Here is a 23,532-nt window from a genome sequence, read left to right on the forward strand (position 1 = left end):
ATGTTCTTTTACATTTAAAGGGGGAAATGATATAGGTATGAATAATTTGCATTGGTATGGATTTTAAGGTCAATTTTGTTATATGTATATGTATTTCTGATCTTGATTAAGGTATTGTGATTGTGTAGTTCATTTTTAAAATGTAATGTATAATTAGGAAATATAGGTTGTTGATGGATAGTCATAAATAATAGTCAAGTTTGTAGTCATGTCACTTAGATTTTCTAGATATATAGAGATATATTTCAGATAGGCATTCTTCATATATCTCAAAGGCTGCAGAATATGGCATTTAAAATATTTTAATAACTTAGGACTTTTCATGACAATCAGACATATCTGCTCCTGGCAGCACCAATCTACTTCGAGAGGAAGATGGGCATCAAAGAGGATCCTTATGGAGTTGGATAGCCATTTGGGCAAGAAACTGCTCTTGCCTGGACTGTTGCATAAAATGGACACAGAGAACCCGCAGAGAGAGGACTGCTGAACTTGCCTAAAGGTGATACGGTCTTTTGGGGTTCATGACTCATGAAAGAGTCTGCGAGACATTCTGCAGGACACAACAGATAGTGACTGAACTGTCTTTGAAATTTCCTGCTTCATGGAAATGTCTGCTGGATACCATGGGCCTGAAGGCTGAAGATGGATGCCCCAACAGTACAAAAGAACTTTGGGTGACTGTCCAGGCAGCGAGATATCTCTGTCATTTCTAGAGTTTTCTTATTTCTTGTTTACTTAGGTAATATTATATCCTTCTAGAGTCTTTGATGGAGTTGAAGAATGAATAGATAGTTATAGTTTTCCTTAGTTATGATAAAAGATAAAATAGATATAAATATTGTAACTGTAATTCTTGCTTGATAACTGTTTTGCTATATGTAATTTTACTATGTTAAAGTTAAAGCCTTTCTTTTTTGTTTAAACAGAAAAAGGGGAAATGATGTGGGAGTGATTTCTTATTAATAAAGAAACTGCCTAGACCTATTTGATAGGCCAACCCTTAGGTAGGCGGAGTAAACAGAACGGAATGCTGGGAGAAAGAAGCTGAGTCAGGGAGTCGCCATGGTTCTCCCACTCCAGACAGACGCAGGTTAAGATCATTCCTGGTAAGCCAGCTCATGGGCTACACAGATTAATAGAAATGGGTTAGATCAATATGTAAAAGCTAGCCAATAAGAAACTGAAACTAATGGGTCAGACAGTGTTTAAAAGAATACAGTTTCCGTGTAATTATTTCGGGTAAAGCTAGCCGGGTGGAGGGACATAGCCCGCCGCTTCGTATTACATCAGCTGTTTACAAGAAACACACCTCAACCACAAAGACAGGCACCTACTCAGAGTAAAGGGCTGGGAAAAGGCCTATCAAGCAAATGGACCTAAGAAACAGGCAGGTGTGGCCATACTAATCTCTAACAAAGTTGACTTCAAACTTAAATCTATCAGAAGAGATGGAGAGGGGCATTTTATACTCATAACAGGAACAGTTCATCAGGATGAAGTCTCAATCCTGAACATCTATGCCCCTAATATAAAAGCACCCACGTACATAAAAGAAACATTGCTAAAATTCAAGGCAGCCATCAAACCGCACACACTAATAGTAGGAGACTTCAACACTCCTCTCTCACCAATGGACAGGTCAATCAGACAGAAACCTAACAGAAAAATAAGAGAATTAATGGAGGTAATGAATCAAATGGACTTAACAGACATCTATAGAACATTCCATCCAAATAGGAAAGAATATACCTTCTTCTCTGCAGCTCATGGAACCTTCTCGAAAATCGACCACATAGTCGGTAACAAAACAAACCCTTTGTTCTACAATGCTGCACTCCCTGCGTGTGGGAGTTACAAACACATACCTGATTTGACCTAAGGCTCACTTTATGAAATAGAACCCCTACCTGACACTGTTTGGGTAACTAACAACATGAGACGTGATGGCCCAGGGACCTAGGTTCAAACCAAACACTAGTCTAAAATAACACACACATACAATAAATAAAGTAACTCCTAATGACATTCTGCTATACTGATAGAACAGCACCTTGCTTAGCCATCATCAGAAAAGCTTCCTGCAGCAGATGGGAACAAATACAGAGTCTTCCAGCCAGACAATATGCAGAGAGTAAAAAAACTTGGAGCATTCAACTCTACACGGATGTCACCATCAAATCCCTCCCCTTCAGGCTCATGGATCCCTTCAGAAGAGGAAGCAGAAAGAAAGTAAGCAAAAGGTAATGGAGGACACAGAAAATATGGCCCTTTATATAACTCGATCAAAGTTCATATGAACTCCCAGCATGCTCAGGGCTTGAACTAGTCTGTACCAGGTCAACAGCATAAACATTTTTGCTGTTTAGTGTTTTGAGATTCCTGAGTGTGAAAATAAGTGGGTCACTGATTCTTGGGCTCTTTTCCCTACTGTTTGTCCGATTCCAACGCATCTTTTATTTTATTTTTATTTTGTTATTATCCCTTAGAAGACTTTGTTTTCTAACGACAGAAAGCAAATGGAACTGGTGGGGAGGAGAGGTACAGAGGGTCTAGGAAGAGTAAAGGGATAGGAAACTGTAATCAAGATACAGTAGGTATGAAAAAAAAATCTACTTTCAATTTAAAGAAAAAAGAAAAAATTAAAAAAAAATACTCAGGCTAATGTCTTATCGTTGAGGCCTTAATAGACTAAGATGTAGTGTATAGAAGTTGTCTGGCTCCTTATTTGAACAAACTATGCAAAGATTTTTTTTGAAAGAAAGCAGTTGAGGAAATTACCACACAAATAACACTAAGTGGTATTAGTGATGTTTTCCAACCTTTTCTTGTGCCGTAATGGCACCATGCCTGCCGCCACCACCCAATGTCCTCTTACATTAAAGACACATTGAAGTGAAGATGAGCTAGCCACTACTTGCTATAAACATATCCCGGAGGCACAAATGAGGGTAAACTCACTAGACTACTCTGTCATCAGGAAAGTGCAGGTAATTGTTGAAGTTAGGTGTTGGATATTGGAAGGATTACAGTGTACTAGTCTATCTGTGTGTGTATATTTCAAATTCACCAAAACAAAACATTTAAATGTTGTTTTGAAAATCTGTAGTAAAATTTACCAGATGTAAGTTTTATTTCCCTTAGGATAGCCAAGAATATCTTTCCATTTCTGGTGAATAAAACAGAAATATCTTTGTGTGCAAAAACGAGGCTTTTGTTTAACACATATGTGACAGTACTGTCTACTGGGTAGTGACTACAGTTGCATACAAAGTCTTTCAAATGTTCTTATTTAAAAAAGTTTTTCAAAACAAATTTATATGAGAAAGTAAAATGTACAGGTTAAGACTGTTGTCACGTATATAATAGTAATTTTAAATTCTTTTTTTCTTTTGCAGGTGACATAGAAAGATAAGCGTGGGGCTGTGTCCACAAGGAGACTTCTGCTCCTCATCTCTTATGAAAGAGAACTTTATGTGAATGACCAGAAGCACTATAGACAAGCAGCGGCGCTACCGATGATAAAAAGCCAAGCGAACATAACCGGCAAGGAAATGACAAAAAGCTACAGCCACGTGGAAAGCTTTAGCACAGTTCTTTCCATTTGGAGTGACAACGCCTATAAAAATGTTTTTAAAACAGTAGATGGTGTCTGATTGAATCCACATTGCTAGTGAATCCGGGGTTCTGTCCAGAGAAAGCCCATGCTGCTTCCTATTCGGCTCCCTTGTAAAATTTAAAATTGTTATGAGGATTATAAAAATTAGGGCAGAAAGTCCCAAAGAGCTTTTTAACAAAAGCAAAAACAATTACTTTCTCTGACTACAGAAAAGCCAACAGAAATATTCAAATAAAAACTAATATGCAATAATTCAGTTATATATTGAGTAAGAAAGTGTCATAATAATTTCCAGAGGAAGAAATTGGCATTGAAGCAGTTGCATCTGAGCCTGCTGACACGAACCTTCAGACTCAGGTATTTGGGAGACTGAGACAGGTGGGTTACGAGTTCAAAGCCTGACTGGTCCTCAGTGCAAAGGTCAGTCTGGGAGAATTAATGAGACCATGTTTCTATACAAAAATAAAAATAGACCTGTGGAAAGATAGTTCAGTGCTGACACATAGCTCTAGGGTATAGAAGGCCTAAGTTCAATCCCAAATACTGACAAAAAGTATATATATATATATATATATATATATATATATATATATGTACATAAATCTATATATGAGAATATATGTATACACAGATTATGGTGAATAAGAAATATTTATCACAAGAGAATTCATATCTTAAATGTTCCTGTTACTAAATAAGGAATAATGAAAATAAATAAATAAACACCATTTCTGAATCAAGAGTAGTCTTTCATTTCTACTAAACAAAAGAGAAAAATCTTTTATAGAAAAATGGACTTTTGTTTAATAAGGCATGTTACAGCAAACTTAGAAGTACCTAGTACAGATTCTTTCAAAAAGGCAAAGTAAAGTCTAGCAATAGAATCCACCATATACAATGACAATAGGTTAAAGTCAACAAGCACCTACAAGGGGTTTAATAAAATCCGGGATTATACAACTGTCAGGAGCCATTTCCTCCTAAAATTATTACAGCAACCATCGCCCTGGGGAGTATGCAGAGAACCCCACACCCCCAATTGTGTCAAGAATCGTTCTATTGACAGAGCCTACCCCACACTCAATTAGCTGTTGATAGAGAGCTCTCTGTTAGTGGAACCCGCCCTACATTCCAAACTATCTAGATAACTAGGTGTGTCAACCTGTGAACTCCTGGCCTACGTGACCTGACCGAACGTAACCTCCTGGCCATGGACCTCGCGGCAAGATTCCATGCCCCTGCCCCCATCCCAAGCCAAACTCCTTATCCTATATAAACTGTAACCTGTCTCTAATAAACGGAGCTTTGACAAGAACCCCCGCTTGGCCTCCTTCTTCTCTCTTAGCCCGTTATCTTTCAGATAGTGCCTCTCCGTGACCCTGGAATAACTGACTGCAGGGTGGGTTACAACCCCTAGGCTAAGTAACCCACCCAAAGTGGTTTACATACAACTAGACAAGATTTAAAACAGGACAGCATTTTCATAATATAACTTAAAAGTTTTTGCAAACTAATATCCACGACTTTGCTGAGTGGCGGATGAAGTTAACACTACTGCTACCAAAGTGCTAAAGTGGCCTGGGACCATTCTGGAAGTAGAAGGTACAGTGCACCTTCTAAACAATAGCAAAAATATGAATATAACTCTCAAGTAGCCAAGCTTTTATTATGATTGTCCAGACCATTCAAAAGAAAACAGATGGTATTTCACCACAGTTCTTAAGGAAGTCCCCCAAAATTCTAAGCAGCCACAAAACGGTTACACTAAGGGCCCAGCTCCTTTCTCAGTCGCAACAACCACGAGGAACCTGGAAAAGGAAGATGATATCATTAACCGTAAAACCAAAATAAAACTGTAGTGGAATTAGCATATTGATGACACATAGAAAATCATGAAGAAAACTAAAAGCCTTTATTAAGACACACAATAGAACATAAATAAATTATGCTACAATGGTTCTATACGCAGTCGAGATAAACTGGAGATTTTGAATATGATTTAGTATAGCAGTTAAACTGTGCAAGTATTGGAGATGAGACTTCGGGAAAATTACTTAACCTCTCTGAGTTTGTTTATTCAGCTCTAACATAGTCATAAAAGGATATTTATCTAGCAGAATTGAAGAGGAGATTAAATAAAACAGTGTGGGTAAGGCCCCTGGCACTGTGTGTGGTCTCTGGTTAGATTTAATAATGCTAGCTCTTAATTATTATCGTTGTAGAATGAGCCAAGGATTTAAACATGCTCTACAAGGGTCTGAGTAGTAAATATCTTTACTCCCCAGCTACATATTTCTTTCTCATATTCTTCTTTATTCATCAACATTAACAACCTATTAAAAATCTAGATATATTATTTTTTACTTGTGTCCATACAAAAAAATAGATCCTTGGCCATATTTTGACCCATGAGGTGGAGACTGCTAACTCACATACTAAGGAAATAAGAAATATCATGACACTAATATATGACAAATTCAAGCTAAATGCAAATGATTAGGTAGATAATTTTTCTTTTAAAAAAGTATTTATGAAGATGCAAGAACATGATCACTTCCTTGCTCTGTGCACTTAGGGCTAATGGGTAATTTGATGCATCCAAAAGACTAAAGCGTGCATTTTTCTTCACCTGAGGATTATATTTATGAAAGGATGGCCAAATAAAATACCTGGTCACATTACTACATGTATGTATGAAGCTATTTATAACACAGATATGTGCAACATTAGAGAAATCAATAATTACTTTAAAACCTAATAGGAGAATTAAAGATATTGCCTTTTTCTGTCAAATAAAATAAATATAAAGAGTAATAATGGACTTTATGCAACTTTTTCTATTATAAAACAGCACTCAATGAGCACATAAGTCAGACAAGAGAATCAGTGTAAACATTGGGCAAGTTTGAAAAATATCACCCTGAGATGGCCTTGTCTTTCAATAAGGGACCAGACATAACATTAGGTACAATGGAAGGGAAAGAAACTCCCACAAAAGGGGACAATGGTAGTTATCGGGAACAAATTCCTTCATTTATAGAGATTTCTTTTCTTAAAACCTGTTTTAAATACCACAATTCAACAAGTTCAACACATTTTCCCTCCCTTTCCCTGATTCTTACATCATCTTTAAAAGACAAATCAGTCCCTCCAAGATCAGTATAAGATGCATGAAATTCATGTTTATTATGTGTTTCTAAGTTCTCTCTCTCTCCCTCCCTTTTTTCTCTTTTTCTCATGGTGTGTGTATGTGTATGTGCACACACACACACACACACACGTATATGAGACAGTGCTGTCCACGGCTTAGAACACGTGGCAATCTTCCTACTCCAACCTCCTGAGTACTGAGACTACAAGCAGGTGACACAGCACCTGGCTTTAATTTCCTTGCAAATTCTGACAATGTGACAATGTGTGCTCATAACTTTGGATGTGGTCACATTTTTTTTCCCAAGGCTGGAAAAATCTGATAAGAAAAATTTATTGTCCCCTCTTTTAATTACTTCACTGATGTTCTGGTATAACCTCCTCGGTCGGTATGCACTTACTACTCCCAAATGCTTCACCGTATTCATTCCGTCGCTTTCCCTGCTGTTCAGCACCCCTTCTTTAGAACACACTCAACCACTGAAGCCAAGTAGCATCCTGTTTTTCCAGGGAAACTGCTAGGACCTTTCACCACTAGTTTCCAGGGAGACTCATATACCTAAAGGAGTGCCTCCTCAGTGGCTGGACTTAAGGCAACATGATTAACTAAACCATCATCAATGTGATACACCTGCATAAAGAAGGCATCTCTGTTATCAATGAATTTAATCACATTAAAAGATCTTATACAATTCGTATCTTAATAGGCCCCTTTGAACCCATGCCTTACCCTGAGTAATTACACAAAATCATGGCTGTAATTTCCCATTGAGTGTGTCTGTGGGAACATGGTCCTGGTCTATTATTTCATTCTTTCTTTTAAATCACTTCTATTTTTCAAGATTATAATCACACCATTTGTCCCTCCTCTTTTCTCCCTCTCACATCCCTCTCCTTGTTCTTTTCCAAATTCATAGCCTTTTTTTCATTAAGAGCACACACCAACAGGTTATCCAATTCTGAATGTTCAGTTCTGAAAACATGCATACATATTACATTAAAGAGACTGAGCAGTTTGTACTCATATATATAGGAATTCACACACACCACTTCCTTCTTTAAGGACCACGTAGTTGTCAGTCTATCTTGAGTTTCCTCTGCTGAGATTTCCACATAGCCTTCCTTTACATTCCTGTCCATGAGACCGCCTTAGCACACAAGGAAGTGTTGCTGTTGTGAATCCACTCAGTCAAAACAATGAATGTATTTCAGATGAATTAAATGAGCACATCTCAGAGGATAAAGAATAAGAATGCTGGAGAAGGGTAGAGAGAAGCAGAGTAGCTGGCAGTAGTTGTACAGAAAGGAAAGACAAAGAGAGTGAGCAATGAGCAAAGGCAAGCGACAAAGCTGCAAGACCTTTAGGATGATTCTTTGATGAGCAATCATATGCATGACCTTCAGAGGAATCCTACCTGTTTCGTGATTTGTTGACAGGCCGCTGTGTGACATTTTGACTAAAAGACCTAGTTACATTGTGAAAAGAGGAAGGTACCCTTTAGGTAAAGAATATAAACAAATGTCTTCAACTCAGACATTTTTGAAAGAACTCAAGAGACTCTTCCTAAAGTGCAAGAGGGTGACATCCATACCCATTTAGAAAAGGCTGAGGTTTCAGGACCCACAAGCTTGCTGGTAAATTATTTTTTCAGCTGTACATAGAAAAGTACAATGAAACAAATGAATCACTCATAGAACTAGGAAGAGAGCTAAGGAAGCCAAAAGGCAAACAGTGTTTTAAATTTCCAACTCTAGCTTTTTTCAAATATATAAGAACATATTTGAAATTTCTATTTAAGAATAAAGATAGCTAAGAGGGAGTATGATAGTTCCACTCTTCTTCACTGTAAAAGACACTCAGGATGCCCCTGCCTTAGAGTCACAGCTTGAGAAAAATTAGAATATTGGCAGAGATTGAAATCTCCAAGGAGAACGTTACGGAACATCTTGAGAAAAATCCAGCCTCTCTAGTACAGCAGGAGTGGGTGACATTTAGCAATTAACTCCGAGAAAAATAAAGAAATGTGCACTAGGAAAAAATGCTGATAGGTTTTCCATGCACCAGAGTAATCTATTTTGGCCTTGAACAGCTGTTAGCAGCGTCTTCAAAGTCACTAACTTGCAGTCAGCTGAAAATTCCCTTCAAGCAGCCAAGTGCCTGCTACAGGTGTGGGAGGTAGAGGCGAGTTTCATGTGTTACAGCCGAATGTTAGGGCTGTGGAAAGAAGTGCCGAATTCTAATAACGTGTCTTAGAGCATGTTCTGTAGTTGTGGCTTTGTATCTTTCTTCTGCAAAGAAAAGTCCCTCGCTGGGTAATTCTACCCAGCACATAAACATTCCTTTGAATCATCAGCGTCCAGGAAGGGCAACATCCTGCCTCTTTATGAATGAGATTCCCTAATGGGTATCTCAAGTTCCCTTGCTAAATATTTTATCTTATATAAAAGGAAATTCATTAAAAGTATGGGAGGCATTAGAATAATGTTGCATAGTTGCTATCATATATATAGACAGATATATTTTAAATGATTTAAATTTGTTTTTTGCTCTTAGTAAGCCAAAATCCATTATTAACTAGCTAAAGAGACCATGTTATCACATGAATAGATTACTAAAGTCACAAACATCACAAAAAAGACCAGGCTGTGAACAGAAATCCACAAAATGTTTATGACTATGTTTATAATATTAATTATATTTTAATTACTTTGCTAAAACAGGTTCTATTTTTGAAATAAAAACTGTGTTTTCAGCATGTTTTTTTTTTTGTAAAAGCTCATTGTTGACAGAATTCATTGTAGGTTTTATCAACCGAATGAATATTTGTGCATTCAAATATAACGTATTTTTTTACATTGTAAGTCATGCAAATTAACCATTATTGTCTATGATTTGGAAATCAGCCTGGTGAAGTTATACTAAAATTGATTTAAAGAGAGTGAGTCGTGAGTTCCTATACAGTATACAAAGTGCTAAGAAGAGCACTGTTATGAAAGGCATTGGACCGTTTCTAGCTCATTTTACTATTAAACCTGCAGACTCTTTCCTACTTTTCCACCCATTAGAGCCCCTTCCCTTCACCCTCCAGCCAACACCACCATCTCACTTCCCTGAGCCTGATGCATTTATCTTTTATCACACTCTTGGCAATGCCATTTAATAAAAGCATCACTTGTGTTATTCTTTTGATTGGTGTTAACCTACCTGTCTATCACTCCTCCTTGCTCTGCCCCTCTCTTACTTATCTTCTGCTGTACATTGTAGACTTCAAGGGAGTATTTATAAAGTAAAGATGAATGACCCGTTGCTTCATGGCACGTAATACCATGTCTTGTATCCTGTAAAATACTCTTAAGAAGGCTTTTAAAATGTTGTTGTTTTAAAGAGTAATTTTAGACAAGAACTTTTTAGTGAAGGCCTGGTTATCTGCAAAGACTTAAAGTGATGATGAGCTGTGAGCTGGAGAGTGGGAGGTGGTAGACCGCAAGGCAGTAGGGAATAAGGAACTTTGGCAATCTTTCAGGGGTCTTGTGCCAAATCTTCCCCTTTCCATTGACTCCCAAGGTCTGATGTAGGGCGGCATCTTAGAGAGATGGAAGGCTGTGAGAAATTGTGACAGATTATTTGCCCATCCACTGTGCCCCTACAGAGGCCACTGCAATCTGAAAGAGTGCTGATAAACCTCTAAGCACAAAAATGCCCAACCACGTGAAGAATGAAAACTTGATAAGCCTCGGACTCATAGAATGACCGCTGTCCATACTTTCCTCTTAACATGGGAACATTCGAAAAACTAGACTCAATCATCAGGTAAGAAAGAACAGGGAAATTCATTAATAACAGCTAGTAGTAAAAGATACTAACTGTCCAACAGGCTTATGCCCTCTTATTTTGCTGTGACATCATAAAATACTTTTGACATAAAAAGCAAATGATATTTAAGAAAGTTTAGAAAATGTTCTGTGCCAAAAAAATGAAGTCAAACAAGGGGAAATTGACAGTAGTAAATGGTTTTTAAGCATACCTCAAAATTCCAGCTCAAGTTATTCAAGATAGCTGTGCTTTGTATGGTATTTAAAGCTGAAGAAATGGAAAAAATTGTTGGAAAATATTTGTAATTTACCCATCAGTACTCAGTCAGAAATAAGTACAAATAGAACATTGGCAACTTCATAGGAACCTCTGAAACATCAAGGAGATGCTGGTAGGTCTAGAGTCATATGCTCATAAATATTGACATAAGATTAAAAAGCTATTGCTCTAGTTTCCTTGGGAGGAAGGAAAACAAAAAATATTATTCAAGAGCAATGATAAGAAGTTGCAGAGATAAGTGTAAATATATCTACCAACTATCTAAAATAGCCAACATAAAATTTCAAGATCCAAAGATAAATATATATGAAGCCCACAGATTTTAATCCTCAAACTTCTAATTAGAAATCTCTGTTGTGACTAGAAATATCAGTTGCCTCTAGGATCATGGAAAGGGCATAGAAATTCTCCAGAGGTATAATTTCTCTCCTAAAGGCACAATTATGATTGCACAGTTAATTAAAATCTGGATGCCTGCAGTTGACTTGGAGTGGACACCTAACACAGTAATCATCCAAGTAGCATGTAAAGGTCTTCACACCCTAGTCTCTGAAACCTGTGTGAGTGTTCTTACTCTGCAAAGAAGAAGTGATGCTTCAGGTGGAATTATGTTCTCTAATTGGCTGATATTGAAACACAAATATAATCTGTCCTGGATCATACAAGTAGATCAAATGTAATCACAGATTTTTCAAAAGTAAAAATTGGTGTCAAGAAAAGCAGTGTTGGGATGATGCAGTATGAGAAAGACCGGACAGGTCATTGCTTGCTTTGAAGATGAAGAAGATCACAAATCAGTGCATTCAGGTGATTGTGGAATCTGGAAAAGGAAAGGAAGCAAATTCTCCACAGCACCTCAAGGAAGAAGAACCAAGCCCCACCAGGACATTACTGTGGTGCGATTAGACACACATCAAATGCCTTCTGTTCTGAGCTATATAGTGTTAAACTTAAGTTTGTTGTGAGCCAATTAAGTATACAGTCATTTATTTCTTCCAAATAGAAAACTAAAACAGTAGGCATGAGGAAGGGAAGTAAAAAAATCATACTTTTGCTGTTAGTCTGAGAAGCGAGGCAGACTGACGTGTGTGTATTAGTTGCTTTTCTTGTTGCTACGACAAAAGCAACTCAAGAGGAGTTGATTTTGACTCGAAATTTGAGAGTACAGTGCATCACATGGTGGGGAAGTCATGGAAGGAGCAAGAGACAGTTGCGCACTCAGGATCAGAATTAAGGAAGTGGGGAGATGAGCAAATTAAGGAAGCAGGGAGATGAGCAAAGGTCCTCCATGCGCTTTCTCCTTTTAACTCAAATATTCCAGACCCCTTCTACCATGGGATGATGATGCTCATATTCAGGATGGGGCTTCTCTGTCTTATTAAACCTTCCTGGAAACATGCATCGGTAGGCCCACAGGTGTGTTTCCATGGTGATTCTGAATCCCATCAACTTGACAATGAAGATGAACCATCACAGAATATAACTTTTTCTAAGCAGTGTTCAAAGCAAGCAAAGCAGATCAATGTTCCGGAACTCTAGAAGCCCACTTATTTGAAAGGAAAATACAAAATAAGGAAGTAAATAAATCTAAGATAAATCAATAACACACTTCAATAAGCACCTATCACACACTGACGGACTGAGACTCAAGGTCAAGTGCATGAGATCAGTGCGTTGATGAGACAGCTCCTCCCTCTCATTCCACAGAAATCACTTAGCCTCTCTTTGGTGGTAGCATATGAAAAGCACCTTTTGCTACTGCATTCTGTAACTATTCACCAGCTTGAACTTTATAAAACATAAATTACTGGAAGTATAACTATAATAACAATTAGAATAGCTCTCCTGGCAAGAGAAGTTATTTCTCATAAACTAAGATAGAGATCACCCCCAAATGTTTACTGGAATCTTCACACAGCAGTCTCCTTTGTGTCTTTCCTATTGGAAACTTGTAGCAGTGGGTGCTAACAAGAAAAAAAAATATTCTTTCCCCCAAGTCCGTAGACAAACATTCAGTGTCAAGGACAGATTTCTTTCCCCTGTAAGTTTTGAGGACCACCTGCAACAGCCATGACAGCTGTGCTAATCGAAAAAGCAAACGAGGCCACAAAGGACTGTTCTTTGACCATGTAATCAATTTTCCACTCAATGCATTGTTCATTCTTGGAGACTTTAATGCCAGAATTGATTTTAACAGCCATTATAGAAATACTTAAGTCAAAGGGCTTGCAACCTTCTTTAGCATGACCAATGGAATTTTTTAAATAGATATGTGAATAAATCATTGAGTATGATTCATATGCTTTTTTAAAAAGGTTCTTAGAGTCACTGTCCAGACACATTCTTTATAAGTCGTCAAGTGGACTAAGTCAGATCCTATATTGAGAAATAGTGCATTAACTCAGTTTATGCTTATAAAATTACATCTGAAACCATTTTCGAAGCATTTGTATACAGCTGCAGCATCTCCCAGAAAAGCCAATAGATAATCAGGTAGCAAATAATAGATGATCACTATTCACCACGAAGCCTGAGGAAGAAGTCATGTAAGCAGTGCCGACAACAAAAAGTGACCTTAATGTGTAGATAGGACAGACAATGAAACCCCCCAGGGAAGAGGAGAGATCGTGAAGAAATGACTAAGTGATGCCCAAGGTTACCAAGCTAGCAGTCATTCCATATGGAGGGAGATGCTGAAAGAATTAATTAAAAGGCTTTATGCAGTTTTTAAGTATTCAGAATGATGTCAACCTGAATCCTTTGTTACTCACTTTGATAAGAGGTGTCAGGATATTCCAGGTCTGAAAGCAGGAAATGGATGTAAAACTAAATCTAAGTTATAGTGAACATAAAGAGCTGGAAAGGGATGCACACACAGGCATTTCACACATGGCAGGCTTCTTTATACATAGAAGTGGAGCTTTCCAACTGCGCTCCTGTTGTAGACAAATTTCTGATCAGTGTCTATTCAGATCACAACACAGATGAGATTCCCCAGAAAGAAATTGTTCTGTGTAGAATGTTATAATCGGGTTGAAATTCAGCTAAACTAATGAAGATTCTCAATCATATGAGTAGATCATACTAGAACCCCTCTGTCTCACTCAACTGTTCACACTAGCTTCTTAAGGATCATTTATCTCCTACTCAGTGATGTATTTAGATTAGAACATTTTATCTATAGGGTATGCATATGTATGAGTTCGTGTAATAGACATTATTGTTCATAGAGTGAACAGTGCCATTACGGATCAAACCAGCATCCATAAGAATGGCCTGCAGAGCGTCTGTTTTTAGGAAATGTCTTTGAGTATTGTGGGGTGTGCTAGCGGCACAGATATGGCATCCATGTTAAAATCAGCATATTTATATGACATTCTGCATGCCCCATAAAGATTATCTTTAATTCTGTTTTCAGGTTACAACTGGGAAGAAAGATAATGGGCAAAGGATTGTTTCTATTGTTGTAATGAAACACCATAACCAAAGCAAGTAGGGGAGCAAAGGGTTTATTTGGCTCATGCTTCCACATTGTAGTCCCTCACTGAAGGGACTGGATAGGAGTCAGGATAGTAACGCGAGCAGGGCAGGAACCTGGAGGCAGGAGTTGATGCAGAGGCCATGGAGGGGTGCAGCTTACTGGCTTGCTCCTCATGACTTGCTCAGCTTGCTTTTTATAGATTTCAGGACCACCAGCCCAGGGATGGCACCACCCACAATTGAACTGGGCCCTTCCCCATCAATCATTAATTAAGAAAATGCCCTACATCTGAACCTTATGAGACATTTTTCTCAGTTTTTCTTTTTTAATTGATTTTATTGAGTTAATACATTTTTCTCTGTTCCCCTCTCTTCCTCTTCCCTTACCCCTCCCCTTCAACCCTCTTCCATGTTCTGCATGCTCCCAATTTACTCAGGAGATCTTGTCTTTTACTACTTCCTATGTAGATTAGATCCATGTATGTTCTCTTAGGGTCCTCATTGTTGTCTAGGTTCTCTAGGATTGTGATTTGTAGGCTGATTTTTTTGCTTTATGTTAAAAACCACTTATAAGTGAGTCCATATGATAATTGTCTTTCTGGGTCTTGGTTACCTCACTCAGTATGATGTTTTCTAGCTCCATCCATTTGCCTGCAAATTTTAATATATCATTATTTTTCTCTGCTGTGTAGCACTCCATTGTGTAAATGTACCACATTTTCCTTACCCATTCTTCAGTTGAGGGGCATCTAGGTTGCTCATATCAGCATTGTTTGTCATAGCCAGAACCTGGAGACATTTTCTCAATTGAGATTCTCCCCTTTAAGATAGCTCTAGCTAGCCTACATAATCTTTTCTTACCTTTTCCAATGTCAGTGTTGAGTATCATCCATTCATCTTCAGCTCAATGCACCTTCTCCCATTGTTTCTTTTTAAATAGAAACAAGAAAGAAAATGTCTCTAGTTTAATTCTAGAAAAACACAATTTGTTACTTCCTAACATGAGCATAGTCTCACGAGTACAGAAACCAGTATGTTTATTAATTTAATAGTCACTCAGACTTCAAAAGTTGAATACACTTAAATGATTTACATCTGATACTGTGAATGCTACTGGTAGTAGAAGTTTGTTAAAGTCATTTGTAAAAACTCTAAAAGGAAATATTAAAGGAAGAAGTACTTCGAATTTGCTCTTTGAAGATGGAGAAAACAAATCAACTTTACTAAGAATATTACGATACTAAGAGATATGAATAAAGATCTTTTTGAGCACACATTCAAAGTGGCATCATACTCCTCCACAGGACTCCCTGTGGCTCAGAAAGCAATCTCAAACTGAAAACTTTTAGTCCTCTTTTGTAGTAATAAGGGCGGCAGGGCTACGTCCCCAGCACCCCGGCTGCCTGACTAGCTTATGCCCGAAATAACAACACACAAACTGTATTCTTTTAATCACTGCTTGGCCCATTTCTATCTAGCCTCTTCTAGGCTAATTCTCACATATTAATTTAGCCCATTTCTAAACATCTGTGTAGCGCCCCTAGGTGCGCTTACCGGGAAGATTCTAGCCTATGTCCATCCTGGGTCGGAGCTTCATCGCGTGCATCTGCCTGGGAGCTGGGAGCATGGCGTCTCTCTGAGGCGACTTCTCCTGAGAGGAGAGCTGTGGAGTCTGAGCTCACTTCCTCTTCCTCCCAGCATTCTGTTCTGTTTACTCCTCCCACCTATCTTCTAACCAATGAGGGCCAAGCAGTTTCTATTTATTTAACCAATGACCTTCCTCCATCACTCTTTGGGGAGTTTATTGGTGTTTTGGAGTCTTATTCCCGATTCTCTAAACAATAGACAATCAGATATCTGTCTGACTCTTCTTTGAGGACTAGTGTGGCCTTCAAAAATTAAGCATGTAAACTCTTCAAGCAACAGTCTCTCTGAACATTATCATTGTCTTCCTTGAGGGCAAAATATAATTTGAGCTTCCTTTACAGAATATTAAACAATATAGCTTTGTATATAACAACAACATTTAAATCAATTATATCACTGCTCTGTCTACACAGCAACAGTGATACAAATCTCTGCTTTGGGTGATGCATTTCGTATGGAATGGGTTGTACATGCCTCACCTTAAGGTTATTTGTGAAGTCAAATCGATATTTACTGGCTTCAGTAAATGCTGAATATTTAAGTTATAGATTCAAGGTAGCTATGAACAAGTTCTCAAAAGCTTTTTCAAGCAAGTGGTTAGATTTCAGATGTCTGATTTTCAAATAGACTTAATTTCTTGACTGGATAATTGTGAGAAAATAGAATCATTAATGACATTTGAATAATGTTTACATTTTCATGGACTTTTCTATCAACAGGTAGATGGCGAGTTGTCTCTCCAATGAACTTGAGTGTACTGAACCATCTCATGTCGGTAGTAGCATGGAAGTACAGTCACTATTTGGAAAAAGGGATAATTAGGAGGGTATAAAGGTACTGAGCTTTAATTTATACATTGAGGATACTAACTGCAGTTTCTAGCCTAGAGTAAGCAAATTCCTAGAGATAAGATTACTCTATCACAAACCTAACCTTAATTATTTAAGATCCTAAATTCAAGAATAACACATGGAGGGGATAGGGAGCTCTGTGCATGTGCCCCCTGCAGGCTGAGCAAGCGCTCTACCACCTAGCTACACACTCAGTGCATACAGTTCACTTTTGCTTCAGCATATCCATCTCTTCTTATGTGGAATTATGAAAGAAATTGCTGGGTAATTTTCACGTGATTTTATTTCATTTTTTAACTATTTGGGATGAAAATCTTATCGCAACTGTGATGTTTACTGTATACAAAGTAAAAGGCACTAAGAAATGAAAAAGGTCTGATGAGTTTAAATTACAATTACAGTGGGAGCTGTGATTAAATGCTTTCAGACATAGGATGATAGCTGTGAAAACATGCCGTCTAGAATATTCCACCTGAAAGGAAAAACACTGCCCTGCAATACAAGATTAACTTAGGAATCTACTTACTTTCATGATATTATTTCTTTCAGTATACTTTTGTAAAACTTCCCCTCTTTAACTTAATTTAAAATAATGAGCCACTTTTGCCAACTTACTGAACTTGACAGAAACACGTCAGTCTCTCCCATACAGCACCACCTCCTTTCCTATGATTTCCTAATATAAACTACAGGTTGTTTAACATTCTTGAAGCCCATACTATTCTGTATAGAAGCCTGTCACTGAATGCTATAGAGGTCATATAATAGAATTCTTATATAAAAACTGAATTATTGGCTTGCCTTTATTTCCTGTATATTTATCTACATTTCTTTCTACAAAATGAGATTGCAGAGAAAGAAAAAATTGGAACAAACATCAAAATTGTTTCACCATTTCTTACTATACAAATAACATAAAAAGCAGTGTGGGAATTTTTGGTTTTTTATTATTATACTTTTATTATTTAAAATAACTTTTAAATTTAAACATATTTCAATCATATTATTCCCCTCCCCCAAGTTCTTCCAGATCCTCTGCTTCTCCTTATCTATCCAACTTTAAGCTATTCTCAAAAAACAAACCGAATACAACAACAAAACCAAGGGAAAAAAAAAATCTCACCAAACTGTAACCAAATAAAAACACAAAAAACAAACAAACAAACAAACAAAAACCTGTGAAGTCCAATTATGTTTGTGAACTACTCCTGAACATGAGCCCTGTTCTAGAATTGTTATCATACTCTATTGAAGAAAACCGATTTTTCCCTACCCCAGCAGATATAAATGACAGTTTACTTGATAACCTTTACTGTAGTGGCTAGGTGTTAACTTATTCATTCATTTTTTAAAATATAAGATAAAGCAAACCTATTTCTTCAAAGTTGGAAAAGACAAAAAAATAGGTACAAGAATCAGAGACCCACTTATTTGTACACTCAGGAATCCCATAAACACACTACTAAGCTGGAAGAAGATGTAACATAAATACAGAATACCTGGGGAAGATCTGTTCAGGTAATGTAAATGCTACTTTAGTCTCTGTGAGTTCATCGTGTTGATTGAGAGACCCTTTCTCTTGATGTCTTCCATTCCCTCTGGCTTTTTCACTCTTTCCACTTCCCTAGGGTTCAAGATCCAGTGACATCACTCTTGGGAATACCCAAAGAATGCTTCATCCTACCACAGACACATTTGCTGCTCTATTCATAGCGTCCAGAAATTGAGAACAACCTAGATGTCCATCAGCTGAAGAATGAATCAAGAAAATATGTTTAGACAAAGGAGTATTATTCAGCAATTAAAAAAATGACATAATGAAATCCATAGGTAATTTGATGGAACTATTAAAAAATCATGTTGAGTGGGGTATCCCAGACTTACAAACACTAATATTGTTATATGTTCTATTATTGTGGATATTAGTTGTGAAGTCAATAATAAAGATATAATCCATAAAACCACAGAAGGTATAGAATAAAAGATTAGAGGTAACAGATAGACCTAGTTAGTAATGGAAAAATGAGAGACAGCTGTGGATAGATGAGAGGAACTGGAGTGGGAAGAAGAGAAGAGAGATGGCTAGTAGAGGAAATACAGGGAACGGCCCCTAAAATGAAAGTGCATTTGAGACATAGTATGAAAACTTAACACAGTAGGAATTTCCTAAGATATATACATATAAAAAGGCAATATAAATGAAATCACCAAGTAATGGGGAAGACAGAGTTCCAACTGGCTATCTCTAGTTACTAAATGAAGTTTCTGTTACCATGGCTTGATTACATCTAATTGAGTTGTAGGAACTGTTCTGACAAATCAAGCACAAGAGACTGATTTTATAGATGGAAAGGAATTGAGTTCAGGGGAATAAGGGGCCAACTAGTGGTTTCAAAGTGACTTTTCCTTGTAAATAGGACTAAGATAGAGCTATATACCTATGTGTTAACTTCAAGTTATTTCAAGTCCCTTTTGGAGGAAAGATTGCAGCAGAAAGAATTTATTATTGTGGCATGGAAGCAGTCCTGTTTGGGAAATTTGTGCTGTTACCTCTAAACTTTGATTTCTGGAAGCTTAGACAAACATCTTAGTATCCATTAGGTGACCCAGAGCTGCAGAACTTGGCCTTATGGTGCCCTGCATAAAAGCTCAGCACAAAGCAACCATCTCCCACATATTTCTGTTTTCACTTTGCTTCCTGCTTTAATGTTTCCATGCAGCCATATTTAAATCACACAAGCAAAAGGTAGAGATTTTCCGTTCAATTTTAAGAAGAAGACGGCAGAGCTGCTCTGTTACTCTCTGGCTTAAGCCCATTGTTGGACACTAACTCCCTTCCTTTGCATACCCAGGGAACTCGCCAAGGGAGTCTCTTCTGATGCGGACTCCCTTCACAGTCAGTATCACTGATGCTAAATCATACACAGGTAACTAGCATCCTGAGCAGTTTTCCCTCTTTCCACTTCATTAAACCCCGATCATTGTCTAATCCCACATGAGAACATCCCTTTTCCATCTCAACTATTAAATTTTCTTCTCTTCTGATCATATTTAATTCCAATATCATTTTAAATCTGAAGTATTGGCAGTGGTGTCAGAGATATAAGCCACTGCAAATGAAGCATTATCATGTAAATAACACGTGTGAATAATTGCTCAGTTAGCTTCGCAGCCAAGCCCAAGATGTGCATAAGGGTACACATCCTGGCAGACCTGCAAGCGTTCACACTGCTGAAGTTCTAATAGACATCCACACTCAGAAGTGTTCCATTCTCTCTGTAAATTAACCATTGCTGAATGACAGAGGAACATTAATTTGATGATACATGCAAATACTCAAACAGGAAGTGCACACAGTAGATCATTACTCAAGCTCTGACCTCCTGCTCTGGGGAAAGGAATAGCTAACAGCCCCATTAAGGGTTTTGTTATGATAATTCATTTCTATTACTGTTGACGAAGGCCATTTGTTCATTTCCTGTCTGCGCAGACCCAAAGTAATCATACAAAAACTATATTGATTACAACACTGCTCGGCCTATTAGCTTAGGCTTTTTATTAATTAACTCTTACATCTTAAATTAACCAATTTCTATTATTCTATGCATTGCCATGTGGCTGTGGCCTACCGGTAAAGTTCCAGGGTGTCTATCTCCTTTGGCAGCTACTTGGCATCTCCTTGACTCTGCCTTCTTTTCTTTTCTATCTCTGCTTGGAATTCTCACTTTTTTCTATTTTGTGCTGCCATAGGCTCAAAGCAGATTCTTTATTAACCAATGGTAAGAAAACATATTCACAGCGTACAGAGGGGAATCCAACATCATATGACTTTCTAATGAGTCAATTTAAATTACTCATTTTTATCTTACCTTCAAGTTCCTGCTCCTCTTTGAAATGAGGCACCAACTATTTGACCTACTAAGAATTTTACTAAAAAATTTTGGGATCAGATCATTTTCAAATATTAGGGATGGGAGACAGAGATATCTGATGGATATCAAAGTTTATATCTAGAGAAAATACACTCGTAGAGAAATATGAAGTCTTTCTAAAGGCTAAGTCTTCCAACACAGATCTTTGCTTGCTGTCTCTAGGTATTAGAAATTCTTTTCCCTCTACTTATGTGGGAATCATAAATTTTACCTTGAAATACATAGGTACTCTTCTTTTCATGTGAATGAGGTCATTATTGATTGGCCTAGGAAATGGACTGGAGACAAGTGTTCATTTAAACTCCATTCCCTGAGGAAAGTACATTTTCATAACAATAATAAAAATAAAAATAAAATATTCTAAATGGAGACAGCTGTGCATTTCCTCTTATCTCTGTCCTTTTCTGGTAGTCTCTTAAGCAAAGCCTAATAACTGGCTTTGGTTTTAAAGAAAATTAAGAAGCCTGAGGTCAAAAAAATCAATTTTGGAAGTAGTAATATCAATTTCCTTGGCAGAGTTGCTGAAATAGAGTTTTTATTGACTGTGAATCTCAGTTACTAAGAAAAATTAGTGATATTCGCAAATGGATCTACTATGCAAATCCTTATGACAGAGTAACAATGGCCCATTGTCCACAGGATGGATGTGGAAAGAATTTTTGAGCAGTTTGAAATGCTCTCCCTTGTCCTTTACAATGAGATTATGAAAAAATCCTTGATGATCAGCCTGAGTATAAATTATTCTTACTTTGTGGGTGATTGTACGTATTTATGTCTGTATGCTGCATATGTATATACTCTTATGTGTGGGGGTACAGTTGTCTGTGTGTGTATGTGAGGACACACATGTACATGGTTGTGTGGGAGAGGGTATAGGCCAGAGCTTGCCATCGGGTGCCTTTCTTGATGGCTCTCTAGTGTTTTGAGAAAAGACCACTCAATAAACATGGAGATCTCTAATTCAACTATGTGACTGTTCAATGTTCTTGTTGTGCTTGCTAAGACCTCAATATTGGTGCCATAGGTACACATACCATGTCCTGATTTTATGTGGTTCCTAAGGATCCAGACTAAGGTCCCATGCTTAAGTGGCAAGCACTAAATCTTAATCTTTTTTCTTATTCATTTCTTAATAAAAACTAACGTTTTCTTTTGAGATTATAAATATAGATACATCATTTTCTTCTTCTCTTTCCTTTCTTCAAACCTCATATACTGCACCTTTGCTCTTTTTTAAATCCATACCCCCCCCCTTTTTCTCCAATTGTACTACAGGCAACTAAGGAATGCTGAACGCTAAAGCAATAATCTTCTGAAGGGAAGAGCACACCAATTGGCTATTCAATACCAACTTTTCAGCTCAGAAAATATAAGATACAGTCACATGCAGACTGGGAAAGTTCTATTTATGCATGTAGAAATATATAAACACATATATGCACATATGTGTAACCTTATTCTTATTTCTTAAAAAACATAATTAGAATAAAAATAAAATGTTCTTCCTTTCAATGTACCTTTTCCTTAACTGCTTACAAATGTTGAATAGTCCAATAAACTTCTCATGAGGCCCTTACTCTTAGGTCTTTTGTATCTGAGGAATTAAATTATGGAAAACTTTGATCTAATGGAAATAATGTAACTTACAATTACTTATATTAATTTACTTGGTCCCATAACCAAGTCTGCAGATGACAAATCTTTTGGAACCAACTGAGCAACCACCACCAGATGATTTTTCATGTGTTTTTATTGATTTATTCATTCTTGTTTCTCAATCTTTGAGATGTATTTTTCATTCACTCTCTGAGTTTCCAAAGTTTACTATCAAATCCTCACAAAAGTATCTCTCTAGGAAGGCAAACAAGATCCAGAATCGATTTGAGCAAAGTGCCCTCAAATGATTTCTAAAACATCTCCCATACCAGACCATAACACACCAGTCAGTCTTCCCCACACACTTGTCAGAGCTTGCGATGGCTAACCCTTATGGTCACCCTGATACAGTTGAGGAGAGTAGGTAGGTCAGTAGAGACACCCCTAGGGGTTATCTGCAGGGAAGCTTCCAGAGAGCCTATTAAGGGGGAGGGGCTTCAAAGAGAGTAGCGCCACCCACAGATTTGGGCCTGTATGGAACAAAAGTAGGATGAAGCATCCTCTCTGTTAATTGGCTGCAATGGGGAAACAATTTTCTTCTTCTTTCTTTGTTGTTTTTTTTTCCACTGCAGACAATGAAGTGGAAAGATCATGAGAATCAGATGATTGGGGAGTTTGCTGTGAGACTGTCTCCTAGTGATGTCAGAAGCTACATCAACAAGGCCTCCACACACTTTTACTATGATGTCCCATCTTATTGCAAGCTCGGAGATATGAAACTCAACACCATGAACTTAATTAAATCTCTTAAGTGTTGCAAGGAACCACTTGTCTGTCCCGGCTGCCCAGAATTAAAATGGTTAAATTAAGATGTAAGAGTTACCCAATTAAAATAATCACACAGAAACTGTGTTAATTAAATCACTGCTTTCTTTGTATTTTCTGGCCTAAGCATGAGTGCTGTATCCTGTAGTAGGCATCAAAGAGAGACAAAAAATTTCTGGATCCTCCTACCTTTAGGTTTGGTTGTGTCATTCATTAGCCAAGTACATATGTACAAATTTAAACAATTATTTATTTAAAAATATTATTCTATTAACTTCTATTAATTATTATACATAGTATAGTTGATATTTACAGTGTTAAAATGTATATTATTCTTCC

Source organism: Microtus oregoni, unplaced genomic scaffold (assembly GCF_018167655.1).
Source record: "Microtus oregoni isolate MIOR12 unplaced genomic scaffold, Mior012 000001F_ref0000356, whole genome shotgun sequence".
Classification (NCBI taxonomy): domain Eukaryota; kingdom Metazoa; phylum Chordata; class Mammalia; order Rodentia; family Cricetidae; genus Microtus; species Microtus oregoni.